The sequence below is a fragment of the Magnolia sinica genome, chromosome 15 (genome assembly GCF_029962835.1).
Source record: "Magnolia sinica isolate HGM2019 chromosome 15, MsV1, whole genome shotgun sequence".
Taxonomy (NCBI): Eukaryota; Viridiplantae; Streptophyta; class Magnoliopsida; order Magnoliales; family Magnoliaceae; genus Magnolia; species Magnolia sinica.
In genome coordinates, this window is record NC_080587.1 from 22,500,330 (window position 1) to 22,520,048 (window position 19,719).

At 40.0% G+C, this 19,719-nt stretch overlaps 1 long non-coding RNA gene across 1 annotated transcript in view; it reads left to right on the forward strand.

Moving 5' to 3' along the window:
* Window positions 1–3,754: 3,754 nt before the first annotated feature.
* LOC131226780 (uncharacterized) overlaps window positions 3,755–19,719 on the forward strand; it is an 81,995-nt gene continuing 66,030 nt past the window's right edge. The window contains exon 1 of the long non-coding RNA XR_009162015.1: window positions 3,755–4,070. This is a non-coding gene — a long non-coding RNA (uncharacterized LOC131226780). The remainder of the gene's footprint in view (window positions 4,071–19,719) is intronic.

Consider the following 19,719-nt stretch of genomic DNA (forward strand, 5'->3'; position numbering starts at 1 on the left):
GTGCTCAAACGGGTCAGTGGTTCCTGAGTATGGGGTGATATGGGGCATACGAAATTCGGGCGGTAACTGCACATGCATGATGTTGGTCGTGAATGGTGGCTTGGCTTCATCTGATATTGCTTCAATCGAGGACGGAGTCGCTGGTAGTTCGACGGATATCGTCGATCTGACCTCGCAAGTCTTTAAGCTCTGCTTCCCAAGAGACTTCACTTTTGGCCATTGCTTTGGCCGCTGTTTCCGGATGTCGCATCTCTTTTTCATCCAGTTCATGACGTAGATCAGTCGTTGCTAACACGACAATGCTTGAGATGTGAGAGTGCACTGGTTTTGAAGTCCCGATCTGTTTGCTTTTTTGGGAGGCAGCGGGTGCCTCTGGCAGGTCGGGCGTTGGGTTTGGAGCTTGTCCAGTGGTCTGGGCGGCGCGAGATAGTAATTCCTCCAGTATTTGTCTCATTGAGTTCATGTTGCTGTTTAACATCTCGACCTATTGCTCAAAGGTCATTAGATGTCCCCCTCGATTCTGGGAGCGTTGCGTGGGTCTTGCGAGTGTGGAGTCTGCTTGGAGTTGGGAAGATATGTCGTGGTGGCCACCAAGTTGCTCTAGTGGTGCAAGATCGGGCCCGGTCGAGGAAGTGGGGGCTTTCTTTTTCCCTTTCGCCATTGCTAAGGTTGAATGTTTATATAAGAATGGCTTCAGACATCGTTCCCACAGATGGTGCCAAACTATTGATGCAAAAATCCGGTCGCCCCTTCTCCTGGCTCCTAAACCTACACGAAGAGTGGATAAAGAAGACCTTAACTCATATGTCAGGGACTCTCCGATGGCGAAGTCAGGAAACTAGGTTTAGTTGGATACACAGGAGTTAGGTCTAGAGATTGTGTGTACCTCTTCCTTTGAGGACCTTCCCTTATATAGGTAGGAAGAGGCGATGGCATAGAGGGGGCTCGTCACTATATTTGGCGTGGATAGAATCCTAGAAGGATTATGGATCTGTGCGGACGAATATTCTAGATCGTCGGCGAAGAGATCCGTGTTGGGAATGGTTTCCGAGATCTTCATAAATCACGGGCAGGCGTTGTTTGTTCGAGATTGGCCTAACATTGGTCATGGGCTTTGGTCGATCGTGCTAGTCGAGTCCTTGTCGTGCTGATGTGGGGTGTGGCCTACTTGCCGAGGTCGGACATAGCCTCCCTCCCTAGGTCGAACACGTCCTATTTGTTGAGGTCAAGTTCGGTCGAGGTCGGGCATAACCTCCCTACTGAGGTCGGGCACGTCTCATTTATTGAGGTCGAGTTCGAGTTGGACCCAATCCGATCCGACTCGGTTTGATGCCCAGTTCTAGTTGCAAGCTTGTATGATATTTTGAAATAAATTTCATACATATGGTTTGAAACTACAAATCACTATATTAATTTATGTATAAGTCTCACCCTGATATTTACATAAAATCTACCACCATGATATTTACATAAAATCCAATTCTTCAATCGCGTTTGCCACCTACTTATTTGCATTTCTTTCGAAACTAAATTTGATCCAAAATTGAATGTTGTCCCGAATCATAGGTAAATGTTGGGGTGTGATGTCCACTAACGAAAATATTTGCATTGATTCAGGGACCTGCCGTAGTTTTTAAATGAAATCTGATCCATTCAACAGATGCATCAAGTAAGAGAAATGGGCCTATGAGTTGAAAAGATATTAAAAATGTTATGTGGCTCCCAGAACTTAATTTTTAGATGTTTTAAGGCATTAATTTATTTGGACCTAAGGAAAATAAAAGGAAATTCACAAGATAGACAGATAAGATTATTAAAACATACTTCGGGTCCACACTTACATTTATAAGTCAAGCCAGCCTAACCTACGTGTTAGGATTGCATTAGCCAGCGTGAGGAATGAACTTCCTTTGTCCGGAAATCAAGTGGGGCCACCATTATATTGGTGAGAAATTTATGCCGTCCATCCGCTTTGCCACATAAATGAGATTGATCCAAAACTCAAGCGGGCCACATTAAAGGAAACATTCGCGGTCCCATAGAAGTTATGGATAAAGCTACTATGTTCATCCCACCTTATGAACAGCTTGGATGGCGTATAAACATCACGATGGACTCAGGGAGATTTCAACGGTAAAACGGACCACTCGAGTTTCTGGATCGGTCTCATTTTTGCGTTCTTGCCTTAGTATGATCTGGCAAAACGGATGAACGGGGTGGATTTTTCACAAACATCGCGGTGGCCCAACCTAGCTTCCCGTTGCAGCAAGTCGTAAGAAAAGCTTTGTCACTTCCGAAGCGGATTGGCTGTTGTACCACAGACCACCGACCCAGCTGGTATAGGTACGTCTCATGCGAATACAAGCGCTTACGCTCTTCGAACTCCTATTTGTACTAAAGGTTCAAAAAAGATCATATCTACACCGTTCATCCATCTGGAGAGTTCATTTTAGTTCTTTATCTCAAAAATGAGTAATTTCCTAGGCTCAAATGTACCACACTAAAAATATAGCAGTGGGACAATGATTCTCACTGTTAAAACATTAGTAGGCCCAACATAACGTTTAATTTCCATCCAATATATTTATAAGGTTACGCAAGCATGTGTGGAGAGAAAAAATATATATATATATATATATATTGATCCAAAATTTATATGATCCCAAAAGGATTTCAATGACAGACGTTCAACTCCCCACTGATTTATACAGTACGGTCCACTTTATTTTTGGATCTGTTGTATTTTTTAACTCAAGCATTATGACGAGCTAACCAAGTGGACGGACGGTTTGGATATAGCTCATACCTCGTGATGGGACCACATTGATATTGGGGAGAAATCCACCCCGTTCATCCGTTTTGTAAGCTGATATTAATAATGCAGATAAAAACGAGCCGGATCTAATACTCAAGTGTGCCAAAAATTCTAAAATTGAACCTTCACTGTTGAAATATTCGTGAGCCAAATAAGTTTACTCAGTACGATGAGAGCTAATTGAGATTTCTTGTGTTTTAAGTTCATCCGAGCAGGAATGACGTTATGAACGGATGGAATGTAAACATTAATATCGAAGGGAAGTTTCAACGGTGGGATCTTTCCTTGCCAACTTTTCCTTTATTGCGGCCCACTTGAATCTTGTGTATTCTCAATTCTCGTCTGAAGTCCTAAAACGATCTCAAAAAACGGATGAACAGGATTGTTTTCTCAAAACCATCAGAGTGGGCCCACGTAGGTTCCCAGTGCATGAACTTCCTACCAATGGCTAAGGCAGGGAATCCGCGTCCGTTCAGGATAAGGTGGGAACCAACCTCACCCAAGACGGTGCGGCCCTTACTGTGGGTCCACTTTGATGTATGTATTCTATATCCACGCCGTCCATCCGTTTATCCAGATCATTGTAGAGCATTATACTAAAAACGAAGTAGATCCAACCATAACATGGACCTACCATAGGAGACAGTGGTGATTAAACTTCCTACTTTTAAAAACTTGTTAGGGAGCACTTTAATATTTCTATTTCTGTTTATTTTCCATCTAATCTGTTTATAAGGTCACATACGCCTGGATGAAGGAAAAGAGCTAAATTTAGCTTTATCTAAAAGTTTTGTCGCCCAACGATGATCCATCAAAACTGTTTCCCATGCTATGGTCGACATGATAATTGGATCTATTTAATTTTTGGATAAAGCCCTAAAAGTATCTGATGTACGGCGTGGATTTATAATAACTGCATCAAGGTGGGCCCCACTGCAAGTGACGCACCGTGTAGCATGAGTCCGGGTATCACCTAATTCGATCCCACTTTGGTAGAGGTCTCGAAATAAAACCCCACCCACCTCCCAATTTCAACTTTCATCCAAAGGTCAGGATCCTCCCCCGTGGTGGAAACTGAAGCCCTAGAATCCCTCACCTAAGACCGACGTGAGGTGGAGCAGTGTCTATCCTCGAGAGCCCCCAGTTCCCAATGACAGATCTCAGAAGAGAGAGAGGAAGAGAGGGAGGCGTTCCTGCAAGGGGACGGCGGCGACGGTATCTACAAGAGCCTCCAGATCCAGATCTGGTTTGAAAGGTGTGCTTGCTATTAAATTTTTTAATGATTACTCTTGAAAATTACGCTCTTTTCTTGCAAAGATTGCATCTTTATACGAGATTTTCATCAATTTGCTTGTAAAGATCTCATCTTTGTCAGAGAAAACTTGGATTATTGAATGTTAATCATAAAGATCATATCTTTATATAATAATCATTGTCAAAATTGCATCTTTACCTTGAAAAATGCTGAATTCTTTCACATCAAGCATTAAATCTGCTACAGAGGACTGATCCGGCTATCTTCTGACTGAAATTTGGGCTGTTGGTACTTGTCAAATTTTATCAAATACACGGCTTCGGATCCCCCAAGGTGGGTGCATCTTTGACTGTTTGGGCCCACCGTGATGTACTTACCTTACATCCACGCCGTCCATCCATTTTGATAGTTCAGGGACAATCGAGAAAATGTAGATCCAAAGATTGGTGGACCACACCACAGGAAACAGTGGTGATTGAATACCCACCATTAAAAATTTCCTGGCGACCACTAGAATATTTCTTTGCCATCCAAGCTGTTGATAAATTCACAGGACGTGAATGAAGGGGACCACACAAATATCAGCTTGATTCAAAACTTGTGTGGCCCATTTAAGTTTTTAATGGTCAATCACCACTGTTTCCTGTGGCGTGGTCCACCAATCTTTGGATCTGCTTAATTTTTGGGATTTCCTCTAAACTTAAGTGTCGAAATGGATGGACGGCATGGATGTAAGGCACATACATCACGGTGGGCCACATTGCCGACCATCCACCCAAGTCGTGTCTATTGTTATCTATCCTTCATATAGTGGGTCTATTAGGTGTGATGGGTCACTAGAGTTGGCCTCCGTTTAGAATCTATCCCATGATATAAGTTTTGACTATAATGCCAAATACTTTAAAACTAATTAATTGCAGCTACCTCATCTCTATGTTTGAAAGGCTTAATATAATATATTTTCCTTTTACAACCTGTTTTAATTTATAGGAAAGGAAAGAAAGCAAACACTATTTTTTATTGCTTGTGAAATTATTTATTTATTTATTTCAGGAATTAATGAGAAACACCCCTTCTCATTTTTCTTTTTTCTTTTTTAAATAAAGACTTCTTTTTTATATGAATAAATGGAAAACACGATTTTTTTTACTTTTATCTTTTTGTTGGAAAATTTGCAAATTTATAAGGAAAATGAATTTATCAAGAATTAAACATATATATTTAATTGCCTATTTCCAACCCCCTCATATATGTTACATGTTTGAAGGTTCCTGTTCTACTATACATCTTTTATTGTGCCACACATGTGCCACTATCCCACATACACTAATGTGCTAGATGGGTCAACATCCATGTTCACTTGGGCCTACCGTGTACAGAGCACCTCAAATGTGCTTAATGTGCAAACTTTCAATTGTCTATCGTGTATCGTCTGTGGTGGAGCACATGTGATGCCATGTGCCATCATCCATATTCACTTGGGCCCTCTACGTATAAAGTGCCTCACATGTGGTGCATGTGCCAACTTTCAATTTTTCATCTCTTGTTGTCTAATATATGTGTCCCTATGTTACATGTGCCACCATTTTTCTTTCACTTGCGCTTCCATGTGATACTCACATGTGCCAATGTGCCTAGATGCACCTGTGCCACCATCTAACTTCAAGTACATGCGTCAAATGTGCTAATGTGTTGCTTGTGTCGCATGTGTTACCATACAACCTCAAGCACCCTCATGTGTCATATGACACCATTAAGCTTTAGCACCCACATGTGCCATCGTCCATCTTCAAGCATCCCATACATGTCATGTGTTAATCTGGCACATACCAATGACCATCAAGAAAAATTTCTATAGAATTTTTCTTTTTCATTTTACCAACAATAAATTTGGAAACCGATCCCAAATTTTCGAAGAAATCTTATTTAAAAACAAATATGGAAAAGAAAGTTTCCTTTTCTATAATCTCATCGAAATAAAGTTTTCCAATAAATAATGTTTCCTTTTCGGCGCTTTCCACGAATCCACCTAAATTTAAAAAAGACTATTCAAATGAAAATGGCATTTTGGTTGTTTTTTAATTTTTCTGAAAATGCTGGTTTAATTTTCCTCTCATTCACCAAAATTTTCCTTTTTTCATTTTCTTACCCCTTATTAAAAAGCCCATTTTCAAGAAATCAAGGAAAAAATTAGAAGAAATGAGCACGCTTTTTACAAAGTGTCACAGTCACATATCCCACATCTCATTTTCTAAATGCCCACATGTGCAACACTATGTGTTCAGCTGCCCCACATATAAAGCTGCATACATGTGCCAATGTGACACATTTGCCACTGCTCATCTTGCATGTACCATGTGTTAACTTGACATGCGCACCACGTGCTGCCTTCATTTTCAAATGGCCCAATGTTGTGTGCATTTGCCACAACTGCCATATGGCGATTGTCCATAATAAAGCGTTTCACATGCACCAATGTGCAACGTACACAACATGTTCCGCCAACCACTTGTAAGTGTCCCACATGTGCAAAATTCCATTATCAGGCGGTCACATGCGTCATTGTGCCATCATACATCTTAAAATACTATACTCATCCACTGTGCCACATGTGCAACATGTGAAACGAACACCTTTCTTCAAATGTCCCACGAGTCAATGTACCACAGCTGCAACATGTGGTAACCTCATCATTTAAGCACCCCACGTGGCACCAAAATTTAAAATGCGGTGCTGGAGTCCATGGCTTGTATATGAGTAGAATTCCCTGTGTTTTGGCCGGTTATCGCGTTTTAATCAATTCCATGGCTTGTTTCAATAATACCATTAAAACTGAGACAATCTGGCGTAAACTAAGTTATAATGGGACAATATTTTGAGCCATTTAAATAGTTATATTGACCGTGAAACAAGTGGTCAAATTCTTAGAAAACATTGTAATTTATTACTTGTAAGGTTTGGAAGCCAAAATAACTTACGAATCTAGTATGGACAGCTTATGTTCCATTCGTTTGGATCACCACCCTATACATCTTTAATTGTCTTATTGAAGGTTGAGTACATTAAAAAAAAAAATAAAATTCGTACAATATTAGAAAAACTGTATTACACAATCGAGTCCAAGTGGGAATTAGGTGGTAGGAAGACTACTGATGGAAACTCCAACTTCAGAATTCATTCATAAGTGAAGAAGGCTCTCTGGGTGTTTTATTGGGAAGCTTCACATGGACCAAGTGTCTTAGACTAGTCGCTGGGGCACGCTAGGGGCCAGATCATATGGGTTATTTGATTGCATGCACTAAGTATATCTAACATGATAGCATCAGTGAATCCGTACACGTTTTTATGAAATGGTGAATGCTATCACTGTACGTATTCACAGTTTTATATTGTATTTAATATAAAATTAATAATTTTGGGTTAATAAAAGTAGTGGTGTGGACTGGCCTAATTTTTTAGCCAGGGCATCTATAGAGTTACGATGGACAACCCAGGCGTTTGCACGTCAGCCACATTGGCACATGGGGAGGCTTGCATGGGGGTTGTGTAGTGCAGGCATGGTGTACTGTAAGTCTGCAACGGCTGTTACATGAAGGTGACAGTAGTAACCGTTACACGTTATGGGGTCTTAACGGCCATTATAGAAATAATGACCCGTAACGGCCCGTTATGCTCCCGTGAAGGCCATAATGGCCTTGTGATGGTCCATTTCGAGGTCAATACAAGTCTTTCCGATTTTTTTTCCACTGAAAAAAACACTGTAATGGCTGTTATAGCCCATATTGTAAAGGTAACGGTGGTGGTCATTATGGCCACTGTTATCGTTATCAAATACCTTGTGCATGTGCAACTAACCAACCTCCCACGTTTTAATAGCTTTCTAGGCCAAGCTTTAAATGCCGAGGTCGGAAGAGAATCATCTTCTGTGACCTAGTCTGGTCAGTGTAGTACAGTGCAGTGATCAAGACCTTCAGGCAATGGCTGAAAACTCATATTTATCAGTAGTTTAACAGGAAATTAGACTATTGAAACTACCCTAAGATACAAGATGAGAGATCAATTTACACATTAATTTCAGTAATCAACATGTAAGATCAAACGTAACCACTTAATAGATTCGAAAATTCTGATTTATAACACGAAAGCCCTAAATTAATACATACGCGGTGCACGAAAATATAAAATAATTAAAGAGTGGCCCGCTTTGAAGTAGGGACTTCCAATCTAGCGTGGGTAATGCAACAATCACGTGGATAGACAAAAATGCAAGCAAAATTCTGGTTTGGGGAAAGTTTTACAAAAAAATCATATTTCCATTAGGGTTTTGTATTCATGGATGGAGATTTAGGAATGAGTTTTTTAGGAATTCAAAGGATCTAGGGATTAGTAAGTATTGGAGGAAATTCAAAGAGGGAAAATCCCAAACGGGGGCCCACACGTGTCTAGGTAAAGGAGAAGAAAATGAGGGAGAATTGAGTGGGGTTTTGATGGGTTTAGAAGGTGGTGATGGAAGGGGAAAGCGGAAGACAAGAGAAGAAGAAGAATACCTTTTGAAGAAGAGAAAGAAGAATGATGTACTTTGAAGAATCCATCACCAAACAAGCTTCTACTCTACCATTCTACAATTCAATTGGAAGAGAGGGTTTTTTCACAAACCCTAAAACAGGAGGAGGAAAATTCCTTTACACAAGAAAGATTCTTTTTTTCTTTTTTCTTTCTTCTCAATAACACCACTAGGGTTGGACTTCCTCCCTCCCAGTGCTTTTAATTGTTAAAAATTTGGAAAAATACAATTATGCCACTCACTAATGTGAAATGATCAATCATCCAAAATAAGAAAACTAAAATACTTATTATCAATCTCAACTATCAAATAAATCCTAAAAATAACAAAAAAAAAAAAAAAAACATAAAGAAAGCAAGATCAAAGTCCGAGGGGCACATATCTGAAAGATCTGGTGGCCTGATGGTTTGATCGACAAGATCCAACGATCAAATCGACACGAAATATCATATAACGAAAATGGTCTCCTAAGCAACCAACATACATCATTCCAAAGTGGGGGTCTTCCAGATGCACATCCAATGCCTGTGGGGTCTTTAAAATGGTTCGGTGGCTCCCATCTGGAACTCATCTTCCATTTACAAAGAAAGCCGCGCTAATGTGGGTGGTTGCCTTTGTTTATAATACACCCGAGTAGGTCCTCTGATGTCCCCATCAATTTTCCCCAGCTGAGAAGAATTTGCCATTGGCGAAATAAACTGTGATAACACTCGAGGAGGTTGGGATCAATGCGTCAAAACTTTGCCTCTGTAACCTAGGTATTGTCCGACTCCGGCCTATTCTTCCACTTCATGAGGTATTTCTAATATCCTCCATGGCGGGTAAAGACCGCTTGGTGGTCCAAAACATCCTCGATCCCTTCTTTCGAATCAGGTAGTGATGGAAGAGAAGACAATGAATGGGAAGTAAAGTCTGGTAGATGCCATGGGCTGGGGACAGGGTCAGGAATACCGTCATCTGAAATAGGAGAAATGTTTGCAGGATGACTAGAAGATGAATGTGTGGGTCTGCCACAAGGCATAAGGTCGTCCATTTTGAATGTTGCACTAATGCCCATATCAGATGGAAAATCCACTACATACGCATTAGGGCTCATTCTTGTCAAAATTTATATGGACCTGCACATCGAGCATGCAATTTCCTCACAGTTCCATGTGGGAATCGTTCGGCCCTAATGTGGAACATGATATAGTCACCAACTTGAAACTCTTTAAACCTACGATGTGAATCTGCAAAGATTTTGTAATATTGATTACTAGCATTAATGTGCTTCTTGATCTCACTATGCAAGTCATAAATATGCCGTGCAAATGTTTTTGTGGACTTAGATGGCCTATGTGAAACGGACATGAATATGAGATCTATAGGTGTTCTAAGCTTGTACCCAAATACTATCACAAATGGACTTATGTTATCCTGAATGAACTCTTCCTAAGAAGCTAATCGACTTTCTTCTTGAGTTCCGCATGCTCTATTTGTTTCGCCAGTAGCGAAACCTTCGCAGCCGGGGACAGTTGATGGGGACATCATGCACACGTTCCCTCTACGCACGTATTCGAGGAGGCGGGCCCCACTTTCGATTTGGATCGACGACGACATCTTTGGAGGGCCTCATAATTAGGGGTTGTGTTATGGAGCATTGGAGTGGACCCGATCATTACATAAATTCTACCATCGGATCTCATGATCGTGGTCCACTACTTTAGATGATCTAAGATTTTGAGTTTTAACTATTTTTGTTATTAGAAACATCATGAACGGCTTTGATTGCTTAGGTTAGTTATTTTATTTGCTTTAGATTCGGTATTAGAGCGCGCGCATGGTGCAAGGGTAATTTTGTCTTTTTTGGGCTTAAGGTTTTCTCATAAATAAAGCAGTCTCATGTAGGCATTCTCAATGATAGTTTATGAACAAAAATTCCTGCGTTTCTTCCTCTCTTTCTCTCTCTCTCTCTTTGGGTTGAAGAATTGAATTGGCTGCGAAGCCCTTCCTTCCTCGAAGGGCTAACTACCGTGGTGCAAAGCCACATCCGCTCTAAATCATCCATCTTCTCACGCACCACATCCATCACCCTCTACACCTCTTCCACCTTCAGATTCACCCATTCTCGCATCCAAGTTTTCTCCTACAGCAGTGCACAAATAGATTTTCAGATTCTGACCCATCTAAGAGGCTGAAACTTCGGCGGAGCACTACGCACAAACTCTGCGTCGGATCAAACTTGAAATTTGGTATGGGAGCAGCCCATCCCTGACTGATTCTAGCCTAGAAGACTGTTTTTGACTTTGTGGGTCCCACACACATGCGGACGACCTATCACACACGTGCGTCCAGGCCCATCTGCTGTCCAGTACGCATGGCTCACTCCAGGTTCTCTTTTTTCCTTTATTTCCTTCTCTTTTGACTAAAAAAACCCCTTAATCTAAATCCGTAACCCTAAAGAGTCCCAAATATCAATTATCCCCAATTTTCAAACCCTAGATTTTCCTCTAAATTGAAACTTAGTGAATCTCTTGAGTTGGGAACAATCCTTTGCAAGAATGGATGATTCTTACACTCCTTTGGGCTTGTTTGGCTTATAATTTTATTAAATCCAATCCTAAAGTTGTGTAGGCTTGGACCCCCATAGATTCCCCTTTTTAAATGTTTGATAGTATGCAGGATGCAGAATTTTGTGACTGTTTAATATTGATATAATCACAAGCTTGATCTCTTGCACTCCATATTTAATTTCATGTCCTGCATCATTATATCAATGGCATACTGGAATACCCTCATAGGTGGAAGTTCATCTGGGAGGTCGTCAGGAAAGACATCATTGAAATCATCCATCACCAAAATCACCTCACTAGGCAACTCTACACCAACCTAGGGAGTAGCCTTTCTAGTCACGAGGGCATACTCCTTCGAATCCTCCTTAGTCTCTCTTTCAAATTCTTTTGCATTGATGATATGGAGAGACTTAAGTTTGGACTTCCTCGTAGTTATAGGATCACCCTTCTTGGTAGTCTCATTCTTTCTCGGTATGCTCTTGGGTGGAAGATGACTCAATTTAATTTTCTTGCCCTCAAACATGAATGTACAAATATTCGAGGGACCGAATATTGTAACGGTTATGTCAAATAACGAGGGCCTACCAAAGATGATGTGGTTGACATCAATGGGAACCACATTACACCACAACGAATCCTTATACGACCCAAACTGGATGGGGATACAACATCGCTGTGAGACCAAAATGGAGGACTCATCAACCCACGATACTCTGCAGGGCTGAGGTTGAGACTCGACTTTCAAGCCCAATCGACTCACGGTGTTGGTTAATACCACATTGGCACAACTGCCACTATCCACGATCATTTTACAATTCTTTTATTTACATTTGGTATAAGTGTAAAAGATCGTGTTCTTGCACCAATCATCATTTTTTTTTAAGCCTCGAAAAATTGGCATCTAACTAATGCGAGAGTGTGGGTCTCCTGATCATCAAACTTCGCATCGCTAGCATCAATATAAGGCTTATGTTCCTCTATGTCACAATTGTCCTCGCCATCCCTCACCATATGGACATTCTCCATCGGTTGCTTCAAAATTGTGACCTTCGAAATGTTCGCTCCTACCTAATATTGTAGCATATTTCATATATAACACTACCTAACTCTTGTTATCATCGCCATGACAAGAATCATAGGGTGTCAGTTCTGCCTGAAGCTCTTGGCCAAATAAAAGGGCCGTGGCTACAAAGGTGGCATGGGAAGTCTCATCTTGACAAACTTAGAGGTTCCCACTAATCTACCCTAAAAGACCTACTTTTCGTGGTGTTGAATGGAAATCGGTTCACAATAAGAAGAGCTTGACCTCCACATGCTTAGAAGAATCAAGAGGGGCCTGCCTCTGTCATTTCAAGTTCCAAGCAAACGTCAATTGGTCAAACAAAGGAAGGGACAAACGTCAATTGGCAGACAAAGGAAGGGGCTTTAGACACTCCACGGCCTCTGTTAGTCAAAGATATGTCCACTGGGGAGATAAGATGTCGTTCTTACTCCTCGTCAGCGTTCTCTTCAAGGTACTTCTATCCTCAGCACCAAGGAACATTTTCTTAATAGTCCTTTGAAGATGATAACATTCTCATGCTGGGAGAAGGAGAATCACATTGACACTGCCCTTGACTGCCTTGATGTTTACTGCAAGGCCGCAGGCTTGAAAATTAATTGGAGTTAAGACTTCTGGAGTCTGTCTTATGAATCCAAAACCCCGTTGGGCTCGCAAATCTCAGTGGAAGTGGTGTGACCTTACTGACTTTTCACCCCTGTGGGTATCCCAACTTCATGCTTCCCCTCACCAGATTTGACAGGAATTCTTTTCAATGCAAGCCAAAGCTCTCGAGTGGGATAGTAGATCTCTTCCTTAGATGGAAAATTCGTGGTTAGTACAAGATTTCTACACTCGGTTCATATTTCTCTCCTCTTTCATGGCACCATCTAAGGCAGAAACTCGGAGATTAAACAAGACTTGATGAGCCGGGTCAATGGTCTAAGGTAAGGGATTGTTATTTCTCTAGCGTTGCTTGTGATGCTTGCCTTCATATCGAGGAAAATGGTGGAATTGAATTCCCGAATGCTTATGAATTTGCAATACCAATTCTTGGTGGGTAAGTGTGTGCTTAGGAGCATTCAAGGGGAGTAGTCATGGAAACTTCTATTTAGACACATGCTCTCTAAAGGTTGTTTGAAGAAGTCTAAGGCATGCCCAAATACACACTGGTTTTTTGATAGTTTCAACCCATCTCTATAAGAGGCTCGCTTGATTGTCCTAAAGCTTAAAGCAAGGAAAGCTTGGAGACCTCAAGGACTACTTGAATTGGTCTCCCAGTGTACTTTCAATCATCAATGGCAGTCACTACTCCCTCTGGTGGGCTCCAATGTTTTTCTTAATGGTAGTGGAAGTTAAGAATAACAACTCTAAGTATGTATATATATAACTTCGGATTTGCTACGAGGAATGATGTGGAATGAGAAAATCCAGGGAGATGGTTTATCGAAGGGGAAGGGGAAACAAAGATTGCTGGAGATCCGCGAGACAGATGAGGCAGGAATGGAAGAACGATAACAGGGAGAATGGGAGATAGCTGGAATGGAAGAACGATAACAGGGAGAATGGGAGATAGCTGGAAAAGGGAAGTTGCAACAACAGAAAAATAGAAGGGGGGCTCCACAGAATTTGTTGGAATACCCGACACTCTTCGTTGATAATTTCCTGGCAGACTGGCAGCCAATAAATTTGGAGAGAGTGTTTGGTCATGCGGGAATGGTTATGGAGGTTGTGATTCCAAGAGAAAGAAATTCAAACAAACTCTGAGGTTTTGCTTTCGTGCGAATGAGCTGGGAATATGAGATAGACGAGGCGGTTCAGGTGCTGAATGGAGAGAGCTTTGGAGGCATCAAGCTCAGTGTTTAGAGAGCGCACTATGGACCTAAACGAAAAAAACAGGGAAGGTGAGGCCAGAAAGACTCACAGATATAGAGACTTTGGTTCAACAATGGTGGCGGATTCGAAGAAAGCCGTTCCATCAAAACAGTCCTACACCTCGTCATGGTCATCTTCATTAGAAACCGCAAAATCTTTTAAGCAGGCAATGATGAACAGTAAAACACGGGGTTGATAGTGCCAGAGAAAGAGGAAAGACAGGTGACGTAGTGGGTGTGGAAGGAGCTTAGGAAGAAGGTCCAGAGGAGGTGTGACTTCACAAGAAGGTTCTTGAGGACTCTTTGAAGACTTTTGATTTCTGCTTCATTTCTTCAGTGAAGCCTGGACTTCGGTAGGTGGAGCTATCAGAATGGATATAAAAAAATTGCAAGGGAATTGAAGAAGAAGATATTATCATAAAACGTCTTTAGGAGAATGCAAAGAGAAGTGCAATCAATACCCTTGAATGCAAAGGCAGAAACAACCTGCCAGAAAGAATAGATTTTTTTTTTTTTTTTAATCGTCAAGTACAACAAATTAGATTACATTTCAAATTAAAGATATTCAATCCCTCGTAAGAATGGAGAAGGAAATCCACCTAAACTCGAGAGATGGCATGCCCCGGAATATAGACATAGAGAGAATAATAAAGATTAGCCCAGTGGTTAAACTTATTTGCCTTCAAAACTTCTTAAATCACACCTTTTTTTATTTTATTTTCCTTTCATTTTTTTGGCAACTTTTGCATTGGATGTTGTCCCTTGAGTGCTAAAATTCTTTTTAAAATAATCACATAACAATACATAATTCATGAGCCTGAACCATTGTACGAACAGAAATGGGTAAATCATGGAAAGTGTCCAACAGTAATATAGAGTTGAGGAAATCTATACAAAATCCAACCAGAAACTATCTGATCTGCTTAACATCTATACAAATTCCAACCAGGCAACCAGAAACTATCTGATCTCCTTAACTCATGCTTCATAGAAATATCAGATCAGATAGAGTGGGCAAATGAAGCAGTTTCATTAACAATTCACAGAACAGATTAAAAGTGCCAAAAAAAAAATGTTGCATATTTCTATATCTCCTGAGAACCTCCTCTTTTTTTTTTTTTTTTTCCTTTTTACTACGAATACCTGTTGGATCAGGTTCTAACGAATCCTTAGGGAACTCATTGGGATTACGTCTCAGGAAATTGTTGAGTAGAACACTGAAACTCACAAATGAAATTAGAGAAGACCAGAACGATGCCATCAAGTATAGATAATGAAAGGCTAAAATACAAACTCCCAGAAATAGCTTTGTAGCAGGCCTCCCTTATAAAACTCAAGATTGGATGGATAGTATTTGAAGAACAGTCTTAGAGATCAATGAATAATGCTTGCTCCTTGATTTATATAAACTTTGAAAAAAAAAAAAAAAAAAAAGGATAGAGAAAAAATAAAATAGGCATGTGTATTGACGTGGAGGTTGTGTTTGGATGTCCAAAAGGAAATTATCACTTTTAGGGCATATTTGGATGCATGGATTCCGTAGATAATGTAATTATTACCAAATGAGAATTTCTATGGCCATTGTAGAAAATAGGATTCCAAAATTGGGGTGACAGGTTGGACAACTAGTGGAATTAGACAACTATCACCTTTCCTTGTGCCAGAGAAGTCTGACAACCGATAAGAGTAATGCTTACTGTACACGAATCCAAACAGCCCTATGAAAAACAATTTCCATCACGGTGGGCCACATTGCCGACCATCCACCCAAGTCGTGTCTATTGTTATCTATCCTTCATATAGTGGGTCTATTAGGTGTGATGGGTCACTAGAGTTGGCCTCCGTTTAGAATCTATCCCATGATATAAGTTTTGACTATAATGCCAAATACTTTAAAACTAATTAATTGCAGCTACCTCATCTCTATGTTTGAAAGGCTTAATATAATATATTTTCCTTTTACAACCTGTTTTAATTTATAGAAAAGGAAAGAAAGCAAACAATATTTTTTATTGCTTGTGAAATTATTTATTTATTTATTTCAGGAATTAATGAGAAACACCCCTTCTCATTTTTCTTTTTTCTTTTTTAAATAAAGACTTCTTTTTTAATGAATTAATGGAAAACATGATTTTTTTTTTTTTTTTTTACTTTTATCTTTTTGTTGGAAAATTTGCTAATTTATAAGGAAAATGAATTTATCAAGAATTAAACATATATATTTAATTGCCTATTTCCAACCCCCTCATATATGTTACATGTTTGAAGGTTCCTGTTCTACTATACATCTTTTATTGTGCCACACATGTGCCACTATCCCACATACACTAATGTGCTAGATGGGTCAACATCCATGTTCACTTGGGCCTACCGTGTACAGAGCACCTCAAATGTGCTTAATGTGCAAACTTTCAATTGTCTATCGTGTATCGTCTGTGGTGGAGCACATGTGATGCCATGTGCCATCATCCATATTCACTTGGGCCCTCTACGTATAAAGTGCCTCACATGTGGTGCATGTGCCAACTTTCAATTTTTCATCTCTTGTTGTCTAATATATGTGTTCCTATGGTACATGTGCCACTATTTATCTTTCACTTGCGCTTCCATGTGACACTCACATGTGCCAATGTTCCTAGATGCACTTGTGCCACTATCTAACTTCATGTACATGCGTCAAATGTGCTAATGTGTTGCTTGTGTCGCATGTGTTACCATACAACCTCAAGCACCCTCATGTGTCATATGACACCATTAAGCTTTAGCACCCACATGTGCCATCGTCCATCTTCAAGCATTCCATACATGTCATGTGTTAATCTGGCACATACCAATGACCATCAAGAAAAATTTCTATAGAATTTTTCTTTTTCATTTTACCAATAATAAATTTGGAAACCGATCCCAAATTTTCGAAGAAATCTTATTTAAAAACAAATATGGAAAAGAAAGTTTCCTTTTCTATAATCTCATCGAAATAAAGTTTTCCAATAAATAATGTTTCCTTTTCGGCGCTTTCCACGAATCCACCTAAATTTAAAAAAGACTATTCAAATGAAAATGGCATTTTGGTTGTTTTTTAATTTTTCTGAAAATGCTGGTTTAATTTTCCTCTCATTCATGAAAATTTTCTTTTTTTCATTTTCTTTCCCCTTATTAAAAACCCCATTTTCAAGAAATCAAGGAAAAAATTAGAAAAAATGAGCACACTTTTTACAAAGTGTCACAGTCACATATCCCACATCTCATTTTCTAAATGCCCACATGTGCAACACTGTGTTCAGACATGTGCCAATGTGACACATGTGCCACAACTCATCTTGCATGTCCCATGTGTATTTGACATGCGCACCACGTGCTGCCTTCATTTTCAAATGGCCCAATGTTGCCTGCATTTGCCACAACTGCCATATGGCGATTGTCCATAATAAAGCGTTTCACATGCACCAATGTGCAACGTACACAACATGTTCCACCAACCACTTGTAAGTGTCCCACATTTGCAAAATTCCATCATCAGGCATTCACATGCGTCATTGTGCCATCATACATCTTAAAATACCATACTCATCCACTGTGCTACATGTGCAACGACCACCTATGTTCAAATGTTCCACGAGTCAACGTACCACAGCTGCAACATGTGGTAACCTCATCATTTAGGCACCCCACGTGGCACCAAAATTTAAAATGCGGTGCTGGAGTTTGTGGCTTGTGTACGAGTAGAATTCCCTGTGTTTTGGCTGGTTATCATGTTTTAATCAATTCCATGGCTTGTTTCAATGAGCATTAAAACTGAGACAATCTGGCGTAAACTAAGTTATAATGGGACAATACTTTGAGCCATTTAAATAGTTATATTGACCCTGAAACAATTGGTCAAATTCTTAGAAAAAATTGTAATTTATTACTTACAAGGTTTGGAAGACAAAAAAACTTACCAATTAAGTATGGACAGCTTATGTTCCATTCGTTTGGACCACCACCCTCTGCATCTTTAATTACCTTATTGAAGGTTGAGTACATTAAAAAATAAATACATAAATACAGTATTAGAAAAACTGTATCGCACAATCGAGTCCAAGTGTGAGTTAGGTGGTTTTTTTTTTTTTTGAAAGATAACGGATTGTATATTAAAAGAAGAAACAAAATACGTAAGAGGAGGAGGATTCTGTTGAGAAAGCAAACTCGGCTAACCTCTTAGAAAACAAAAATCATAATCCTTTAATGATGTTGCATTAACAGCCCATTCTGTAAGAAGACACTTTGCCTTAGACGCAACTACCTCTGCAGAATTTGAAATATCCCTGAAACATCTCCCATTTCTTTCTTCCCACACAGCCCACCAGATTGCCAGAATAGCCATTCTCCAACTTCTTGTTCTAATCTTATGAAAGCAGACCCCGTGCCAGGCTGAGAAAAGGGTATCTACCGAACCAGCTTTAAACCAACTGATGTTGAAGCAGGAAAAAAATTCAGACCATATCTTACCAATGAAGGGACAAAGAACGAGAAGATGACTGAAAGCATCCCCTTTTTTCTCAAGTTATCAATAGTCAGGATTTTCTTTTTACCTACCAACCAGCCAAAAGAGGAAATCTTTGGGGGGACCAAATATTTCCAAATGTAGTTTATCTTTTTATCTTCCTTTACAACTGACTTATTATGGAGCAGATTGTATATTGATTTGACTGAAAATTTACTGGACTTATCCAGTCTCCAAGTAAGGTTGTCAACACATAAGGGATTTGGCATTGATCTCTGAATGCAAAGAAGCAGCTCCACATATTCACTAATCTCCCAATCTTGGAGATGTCTTCTACACTCCACATTCCAGACTAACTTTCCAGCAGTGGCCTCATAGCAATCAGCAACTACAACAGCTTTGTTTGAAGCTAGAAGGAAGATATTCGGAAAGCCCATTTTCAGGGGCACATCCCCCACCCATAAATCTTCCCAAAACCGAATTTTATCTCCCTTACCTAGCTCAAAACCAATACCTTTGAGAACTTCCCTTTTCATACGAAGAATGCCCCTCCATTGATGTGAAGCCTTGTAGAGAGAAGAATTTTTTGTCCACCAACCATCCTCTGTCGTACCATATTTGCTTTTGATTAGGATATTCCAGAGGCTCTTTCCTTTTGTCCCTAATCTCCATATCCATTTGCCCAAGAGAGCCCTATTCATGTTTTTTTAGATCTTTTACCCCTGCTCCGCCTTCTTGATGATGCTTGCAAACCTCTTTCCAATTAACAAGATGAAATTTCTTCTTATCCTCACTTCCAAACAATAGAAAGTCACGTCTTAGCTTTTTGATTCCTACCAACACCAAGGGTGGGCATCTATATAAGGACATAAAGTATAGAGGCAAATTAGAGGGGGCTGCCTTAATAAGAGTAAGACGACCTCCCAAGGATAGGTATCGACATTTCCATCTTACGAGGTACTTCTCAAACCTGACAATAATTTTATTCCATAAGTCCTTTGGGGGCGGGCCTAAACAAAGGGGGAGACCTACAAAAGTTGTTGGGAAAGAAGCTGAGGAGCAACCGAAGAGCTTCGCAAAATTCTTAATTTCTTCTTCATCCAAAATTCGTAAGTATTGTTGTTGTTGGAAACA